At 41.3% G+C, this 9,487-nt stretch overlaps 1 pseudogene; it reads right to left on the bottom strand.

Annotated features, from left to right (window-relative positions):
• Nucleotides 1–1,809: 1,809 nt before the first annotated feature.
• LOC100460223 (nuclear factor erythroid 2-related factor 3-like) overlaps nucleotides 1,810–9,487 on the bottom strand; it is a 30,166-nt pseudogene continuing 22,488 nt past the window's right edge.

The following is a 9,487-nucleotide window of genomic DNA, read 5'->3' as shown; positions in this document are numbered from 1 at the left end:
CTTAATGCTTTTGGGGAGGGAGGGATTTATGTGCATTAATTCTGGAGTGACTGAAAAAGAAAAGTTCTGTTCTGGTTTTTCTATGTTCACTCCTAAAGGAGGTGCTACTGATTATCACTCTTATCCTCAACCCTAAGGCCAGCTCAGAAATGAGGGCTGGAGAAGAGAAGCCAGCTGTTTTCTTCCTTTCTCTGTTGTCTTCCCTTCTCTGCACAGAACCAGACAGAACTATGCATATGAACTGGAATGTGATATATGACATACCAACTAGGTCTGGTTGGCTTCCCAGCCTCTCTAACCTGTTTGAACTGAAAAATAATAAACAAGAGAGAAATGAGCATTTACTCTTTTTTTCCTCTTGCTTCTTCCCCTTTCATCATAAAGGTGGTTTATTACTGAGTTTTCATGATCTTAGCCTGACCTGGAAGTCTAAACATAAGACCAATAATTTGCGTAGGAAAAAAAAATCTATGTATGCATTCACATAAGCTTAGAATTGTGAAATGATCTTTCTTTTTATTTACTTATATATTTATCTTAAGAGACAGGGTCTCTGTATGTTGCCCAGGCTGGAGTGCAGAGACTATTCACAGGCGCAATCCCAGTATCGATCAGCACTGGAGTTTTGATCCGCTCAGTTTCTGGGCTGGTTCACCCCTCCTTAGGTAACCTAGCGGTGCCCCACTCCCGGAAGGTCACCATATTGATGCCGCACTTAGTGCAGACACCCAATCGGCATAGCGCACAACAGCCCAGAACTCCTGGACTCAAACAATCCTCCCACCTCAGCCTCCCAAGTAGCTAGGACTACAGACGCATGCCATCACACCCAGCTATTTTCATTTTATATCTTCGTATTATATGGTGTTTTATCAGATACGAAATAATAATAAATAAAAATCAACATACCAGTTTTCTAACTAGCGGGTATTGTTTAAAGACACTGAAAGTGTTCAATTATTTTACCAACAGATGGAATTTTCTTTGAGGAAAAAAACTTTATTATAAAAATCTATTGGTATATATAAAAACTGCATTTCTCTAGCCCAAGATATTTATGTGATACTCCACACTGTAACTCCTGTGGCAGAAATAACATCTGAGAAACTTCATTTTGAAAATTTGGACATATTAAGCATTACAGTACACATTAACATCTTGATGTTCCCCAAACTTGACAGTCATCTAGGTGAGGTAATTGCTGTCTTCAGAAAACTCAACAATCTCCTGTTTACTGTTCCAGTGAACTTAAGTGAGGTTTTCATTTCAAATGCCATTATTTCTAGAATTTACCTTACCCTGGTTTATTTTCAAATTCACCTGTTTTTTTCCCCTAATTGCTTTTGCCCATTTTAAACACTTAAATCTTTTAGATGTTTTCACTGTTACTGACTCCTCCCCTACTGTTTGTTTATATGGCTTACAATGTTCTGGTGAGATTTCAGTATTCTAAGATGGTGAGGCCATCCCTTCAGGCTGACTTTACTGCCAGAGATTTTATTCATTTAATATACACACAAGGAGTTATATTTATGCAAGTAGCCCATTCTGTCCCTGGTTACATGAGGAAGGCCTGTGGCTTAAACTACCAGTGACTGTAGGTTTTCAATGCATTCTATATCACATAGTATTCTGTGTGTTAAGTATGGGGGTAGGGGGGTGGATTTGCCTTATTTTGGCATACTATGTTGACCTCAATTTGGCTTGAGTCTGAGCAATTTGCTATGCTGCCCTATTTGTTATTCACCTATATTCCTGAAAGTGGATATTATGGAAGTAAAGTAAGGTAAATTTGGTTGAGATTTCTATATAAAAAGGAAAAGTTAATTTTTAATACAAAAACAAAATTTATTTCCATAGAAAGCAAAATTTATAAGTTAAATATAAAGATTAAAATAGTGTTTGAAAAGCTCACTATAGTGCTAATGAACTAAATGAAAATAAGGCTATTTTGCATGTAAAACTGAAATACCTCTTAAAGTAATTTGATCCCCAGTGTTTGCTCTTTTTGAAGTAACTGACTTACTCTTAAAAAGGATGGCTGCCAAGATGGAAAGTCTTATTGGGGTTTCATGTTAACCTATTCTTTGGACATAACTATGAATTTTGTATACAATGCATTTCATGAAAAGTTGTGGCTCCCCCAGATTTCCCACAAGTGTGATCTTGAAGTCCTAAACACTTGTCCATGTAAGCTTCAAAACAGAGCCTTAACTGAGTTATTCAAGTAGCAGTACTTAAAGATATAATTATTGAAGCAGTTTCAACGGTTTCCGATCCAAATAATCAGTTTCTGAACATTACTACTTCACATAATAGGGTCCATCTTCAGTTTCTTCTCACTTTCTCTTTCCCTTTTGGGTTTCCTTTTTGTGGCCTGAGGCCACCAGTTCTTTGGTGCTATCAAGATACTTCCATCATGGGCGCACTGAAGAGCACAGTGGTTTGGATTGACTGGCCTACCTTGGTCATCTCTTAATCTACTAAAAATATCATGATAAAGGTCATGCAGTTTCTGTTTCATTATGTTAATAGCTTTGTTACATTGTGCTCGCTCTCTGAAGAGTTTCCTCTTTGCTTGCAAGTTACATACATCATCTTCTAGATTCAAAATTATGTCCAATTTGCGTTTACGACAGTTCTGCGCAGCAACTTTATTTTTCCCTCTTCATCTGATATTACGGATAAGTGAGACTTGTAGGTCTGTCAGATAACACCTACTTAACATGCTATTGAAAGAATCAACAGGCATGCTGACAATTTCATCTACAGAAAAAGGGATATGCAAAGCTTTAGCATGCCGTTCATCAAGGCTCAAGTTTCTATTTGTGTCTTCAAGGAACTTACTCCTTATCTTCTGTGACTTCCCAGCCAGGCCACGAAAAAGGTTCAGAAGTAGATTCTGGTGCACTTGGCTGTAAGTGGTAAGTGTGGTTATGAAATATGTGTTGAAATGTAAGATCCCCATGGAAACCAGAATCACTCTGATTCAAGTGACAAAGCTTACTGGGTTCTGGGTAGTAGCCGCCTACAGCACCTTCTAAGTCATGATGGGAACTAGATTCATGGTCAGTACAATAACCTATAGCACCTTCATCACACACAGAGTGAGAGGAATTAGACTTGATGACAGAGGTACTATTGTGACTTGAATCTAAAGAAAGGCCAGAATCAGAATCTGGTTCATCAAAAAGCTGAGAAACATCGATTGGATCAAAGTCGTCTTCTGCGGCCAATGACATTAAGCTTATCTCATCAAATATATTTACGTCAAGGTCATACAGTAGGTCTTGACTTGTTAGATTCCTCATATGATTGTCAACCAGTGAAAGAAATCCTGTCAAATTAGTTCCAGGAAGGGTTTGCTCAGGATTGGTGGTATGAGAATTTAACTGCAGAAATGGTTCTTGTGACTGTGAAGTCCTTGCTATTGGATCTCTTCTAAATGTATTGTTGGGACAAAGCAAGATGGCCTCATGAAGATTCACATCCTGACTTATAGCCTGGCTGAAGTTTACATGAGAATGTGCTGAAGAATTCATGCCATCACTGATACTGCCTGGAAGAGGAATATCTCCCAATGAGATGCCCTCCAGTGAATTCTCAGGCTGTGATGAAAGCAACTGGAATAAGTCTTCCAGAGAGAAAGAAGTATCTGTCCCATTCAGATGTCTCTCATTTCTAGATTCAGTGATCTCTTCTGCCTCCCAATCAGGTTTCTCTGCTATTTTGTTTTCATCATCATTATTCTGCTGAAGTGAGTTCTCCTTCTAGGCTGACACCCTTTCTTCATTTTCCTCACCCTGGGAACTATGATCCACAGCTTCGTGCTTTTCTGTTAGTACCTTGTTCTCCTCGCTCGCACACCCGCCAGCGTCGGGCACTCGAGCCGTCGGTTCCGCGGGTGCCTTCTCCTCTTCCCTGGCGTCCAAGGGACCACTCCGAGCCGCTCGGGGGTCCCCGTCGCCCCCCTACACAGCCTGGCTGCCGCCGTCCACGCTGGCGCCGGCTCCTCCGGTGGACGAGGCGGCGGCGGCGCCGAGCAGCCCGTGGGCCTCGTACGCGCTCCCGGCAGCCACGCTGTGCACCAGCCACGCATCCACCTGGGTGCAAGGGATGAAGGGGACCCCTAGCGCGCGCACCTCCCGGAGCAGCTGGCCCTGGGGCAGCGCGGCAGGGTCCAGCTCCCGGCCCTTGGGGTGCAACTGGCCCGTGCGCCCCCACCCTCCCGAGGCCGAGAAGGGGCTCAGCGCGCAGGCGGAGTTGGCCGGGCCGCCCAGGAACAGCAGCTCTTCCCGGAGCACGGAATTTTCATCTTTGGTGCATGAGTTCTAAACTGTAGACATGTCTAGAGCAACTAAACCTTAGCACCGTGACCACTTGACACATGAGCAGAAGAGGCTCCCTGCAACAGAAGAGGCTTTTGTGAATAATAGTCTATGCTTATCGCGCCACTTCACTCCAGCCTGGGCGACAGAGCGAGACTCCGTCTCAAAAAAAAAAAAAAAAAAAAAAAATAGTCTATGCTTAATTGTGTCACCAAGAAACAAGGCAATGCCTCATCTCCTGCTCCAGATAATGCCAGCTCTCTGCCTGCTGACCAGGAGCCTATTACTCCCAACCTCCTAAAGAAGGAGTCTGCAGAAGGCCTTGGCTCTCACCTGCCCACTCTGCCTCTGGAAACTGCAAGACACAACAATTGTCCAGTGGCTCCCATATGAGACATACTAAACTGGATGTCTTCCGCTATGAGATTATTATACTAATCCTTCCGCTTATAATGAATTATTAAGAAAGCATACTTACATTTGCCTTTTAAAGCTGTATGTGTAAACCTGTTTCATACAAACCAATGCAGAAATAAACATGTTGAACTAACATATTCTCAACATTTGCTTCTAAAGGTGTTTCTCTAACACTTCCATTTATGGAAAAAAAAAAAAAACACAGCTTATGATGCATCTTTAAGAAAGCATGCTTACAATCACTTCACCTCAGTCATCAGCAGCAGCCCAAACCCTGCCTGTCAGCCACCATCACCCAAACTAGCAGGCACATGCTCTAATATGACCCGATTTCCCTTCCTCTCCACCTCCAAAACCCTGCCGGTGCATTCTATGGAATGTACAGTGTATCATCAGGAAACTTGCTTTATCCTCAAACTTTTCTCTAAACCTTCTCCTATCCTCTTTCCTGCCCTATCTGAAACCTGCTTATTCCATAAAAACATCTCTTCCTCCTTCCCCACAGCCCTCTAGAGAAGCAGCTATCTTTTCTTACCCCATGAGGAATGGGGTCTAGGAATGGGATATTGTCCTTTCTATGCTAGAAAACCTAGCAGTTCTCTCTTTAAATCATATCCCAACTCTGTCCAATTCACTGCCTCTTCACTACCGTTATCATCACCCAGGCCATGCCAACCCTCTCCTAACCTGTCTCTTTCTCTCCACGCTTACCATACTGTGGTCCATCTCTCCACAGCAGTCATCTTGCTTTTAACTGGCTGTGATATCACATCTCTCTGCCCCTTAAAATCCATCAGGAATTTTAGTCCTTACTTTGCCTTGAAAAACCTGCATGATCTGGGCCCTGCCTCCATCTGTCTCTTGTGCCACTTCTGGCTTTGCCCACTGTAGTGAAGAGAATTGTGTCCCCCAAAAAGACATGTTGAATCTCTAACACAGCCTACCCTCATACCTGTGAACGTGATCTTATTTAGAAATAGGGTCTTTGCAGATGTAATCAAGTTAAGATGATATCATTACAGAAGGCCCTAAATCCAATGACTGGTGTCCTTATTAGAAGAAAAGGCCATGTAAAGACAGACATTGGCGGGGCATGGTGGCTCATGCCTGTAATTCCAGCACTTTGGGAGGCCAAGGCAGGAGGTTCACTTGAGCCCAGGAGCTCGAGTCCTGCCTGGGGAACATGGCAAGACTCCATCTCTAAAAAAAAAAAAAGAAAAAAAAAAGAAAAAATTAGCAGGGCATGGTAGTCCACATCTGTGGTCCCAGCTACTCAGGAGGCTAAGGCAGGAGGATGGCTTGAACCCAGGAGGTCAAGGCTACAGTGACCCATGTTCATGCCACTGTACTCCAGGCTGGGTGACAGAGGGAGACACTGTCTCAAAGAAAAGAGACACAGAAAGAATGCCAGGTGACAATGAAGGCAGAGATTGGAGCAATGCATCTACAATCCTCCCGTAGAGGATCCTTTCTTGTCCTTCCTAGCTTTTGGTAGCTAAAGGGGACTATAGCCTGCTGACACCCTGATTTCAGACTCTGGTCTCCAGAACTGTGAAGCAATAAATTCCTGTTGAGCTAAGCCACCCAGTTTGGGGTCATTTGTTACGGCAGCCCTAGACCACTAATAAACCCACACTACTCTAGGCATATTGACCCCTCTGGGCTCCTTGAACACACCAAGCTGATTCCTGACCTAAAAGCTGTGTTCTAACTTTTCTCTCTGACCAGAATGTTCTTCCTATCTTTATATGACCGGCACTTACATGCCATTCATCTCAGCTTAAATAGCTACCCAGCTACTTTCTATTACATTAATCTGTTTTAGTCCCCTGCATAGCCTATAGCTATCTGATGTTACACATGATTGTTTATATATCATTTGTTTTTCTCCATGCACTAGATGAGAACAGTGACTCGATTATCTTAGTTATTGCTGTCTCCTGCGTGCCTAGACAGCACATTGTACCTACGTAGGTAGGGTGGCCAATTCGTCCCAGCTTGCCCAGGAATGGTTTTAAAACAGTCTCATGTCCTGGGAGGCCCCTCAGTACCAGGAAACCCAGGATGGCTAATCACTTTACTAGTAGACATTGTCAATCAATCCAATTATCCATAAATATTAGAAACTGAATGCATTCATTAAACTTTCAAAGAAATAAAATTCTTACTCTGAAATCTAACACAACGTAATTGAGTATTTTAGTCACAGGTGGCCACTAGATGGCTAGATTCATTAACATACCAGCTTTCATTAAAATCACCCTAAGGTGAGGAGACATTTCACTCCAATTAAAGTATTAAGGTACTCAGCTGTTTCTCATGGTACTGTAAGAGTATAGAACTATACACCTTTGAAGAATTTATAATTCCCATGTGTATTTCTGAAAAAATCATTAAAATTTTCCATGCTGAAAAAAATGATGGATTTATAAATACTATGACTAACTCACATTTTTAATGTTTTTTCTGAAATTTTTGTCACTAACATGAAAAATCTATATTGGGACAGATAAAACTGTGACTACAATGACATCTTGTATCCAGGGATTTAAAATATAGCAAATACGTATTTATTCACTATAGTGACCACCTGAAGACTTTAATAGATGCAGAAAAAAAAATCAGCTTCTCAGAAAGAAATCTATTGTTGGAAATGTTCTGAAAGCAAGTTTTTCTCAAGTTTACAGACCTTAGGTAAGAGATAATCCCCAGCTGGTGTCATTTTCTAAGAGAACCTCTAGAAGATTCTCTAGAAGGTCACTAAGGCAAAAAGAGGCTCATCTCAAGAATTCTTGTCTGCAGTGAAGATTTGCCACTCTGATTACTCTAGAGATTAAAATTTGCTGAAGGGAACAGTTTCTAAAACAGAGCTTGTAATTTCAGGAAATGTTATTCTTTCTTATTCCCAGAGATTAGATCAATCTGATCTTGGCAAGATACACCACTTTTGTAAACTTGTAAACACATGCAAGCAATATTTATATGCTATATATTAAAAATATATGTAGCAAAATTTAAAGCACGAACAGACATAATAAAATGCCCAATTATCATTGTGTGGACTATGGGAAGAAATAAAGGGAACAGGATCAGAGAGAAGATCAACGGAACTTCAACTTTGTTAGAAATGTTTCTCAATTTTATGAGTTTAATATGTTCTTACGGGTGCCAATGCTTATTACGTTATCTTTTCTTTTTTTCCTTTTACCTTTTCCAATTAACAAACAAGAAATAAATAAATAGCTATTGCTGCCAAGAGTCATTTGACTTTCCCACAAGGAGTATGACAAGCCAAGGAAAGAAATAGAACGAGTTCAAGATGAAGCAGCCTTTGGCCTATGTGTCTGAAACCCTTGAAGCTGTAAGAAATCAGGATGGATGATTCTAGCTAGAAGCTGGTCAGTGCGTAGGTAGGTTCCTCTCTTTATATACTTGTTATTAGAAAAAAGATATTTTGCAAAAATGCAGTTCTGATGAGAGCATTTTATAAATAAGAGCCTGGCACTTGTTGAGAGAGGTGGAGTAAGGATGAGAAGAGAGGGATAAAGGTATTGGGAAATGATAGTCAAAGGGTACAGAATCTCAATTCACAGAAGAATATAGGTTTTTTTTAGTTTTATCGCCAAGCATGGTGAATATATTTATATTCTAGTGTTGTACCTTTCAAAATTGCTAAGAGCGATTATTTCATTTCATATTTATAAATTATAACATCACTTTGTACCCCATAAATTTATATAATCATAAGTTGACAATTTACAATTAAAAATAAAGTTTGATTTACAATTTAAAATAAAGTAAAATAAAACACTGATAATGGAATTGCAAGAGACAATAGCAGATGAAATTTTCTCTAATATTTCACAGAAGTTTTTAAACAGCCAAAATATTTGTCCACAAACATCAGAACAGTGAAAGGTACACATCCCTGCTCTATAATCTCAAAGAAGTGATGGCCAGAAGGAAAGGAACAGAGATAATTTTGGTGTAGGTTAGCACATCTCCTAATCACCCCTGAATTAGTCAGGGTCTAGTCAGAAAATAGAAGGCAGCATAGTTTATGTCAAAAGGAGGGGATTTGAAGCTGGGGGAGGGTAAAACCAAGGAGAGAAAAGGAGGGGGAAAGAAGGACAGCGTAGAGGGAGCTGCTCTGAGGAAAAGACAAATCCACTTCCCAAGATTCCAGCTGAGAGAGACAGAAACCCAGGCTTTTCCCGGCATCTTCTCTTCTAGTCTTACATTAGCAGAACTTTCATGGAAAGAAGAGGGCAAGAGAGCTGCATTGCTGAGAAGGGAAGAGAAGGGAAAAAAATGTACCTGAGAGCAAGCAAATAATCAGCACAACCCCAGAGCCCACCGGCGACCGCGGGAAGAGAGAAAGCATGCCAATGGGAGCAGATTTCCTGACAAAACATCATAGAGCAAGGTCCATGAAGCACTAAGCAATGTCTAGGAAAATCCATCATGACCCCATTACACTCAGTAAGTTGTTCAAATAAGGTTCCCAAACACTAGAGGGTCAGAGACTTTTTTTTTTTTTTTGAGACGGAGTCTCACTCTCGCCAGGTTGGAACGCAGTGGCACGATCTTGGCTCACTGCAACCTCCACCTCCTGGGTTCAAGCGATTCTCCTGCCTCAGCCTCCTAAGTAGCTGTGACTACAGGCACGCGCCACCACGCCTGGCTAATTTTTGTATTTTTAGTAGAGATGGGGGGGCTTCACCATGTCACCAAGGCTTGTC

This window comes from Pongo abelii, chromosome 17 (genome assembly GCF_028885655.2).
Source record: "Pongo abelii isolate AG06213 chromosome 17, NHGRI_mPonAbe1-v2.0_pri, whole genome shotgun sequence".
Lineage (NCBI taxonomy): Eukaryota > Metazoa > Chordata > Mammalia > Primates > Hominidae > Pongo > Pongo abelii.
The sequence above is the reverse complement of the archived record's forward strand: the minus strand, read 5'-3'. Positions and strand labels throughout refer to the sequence as shown.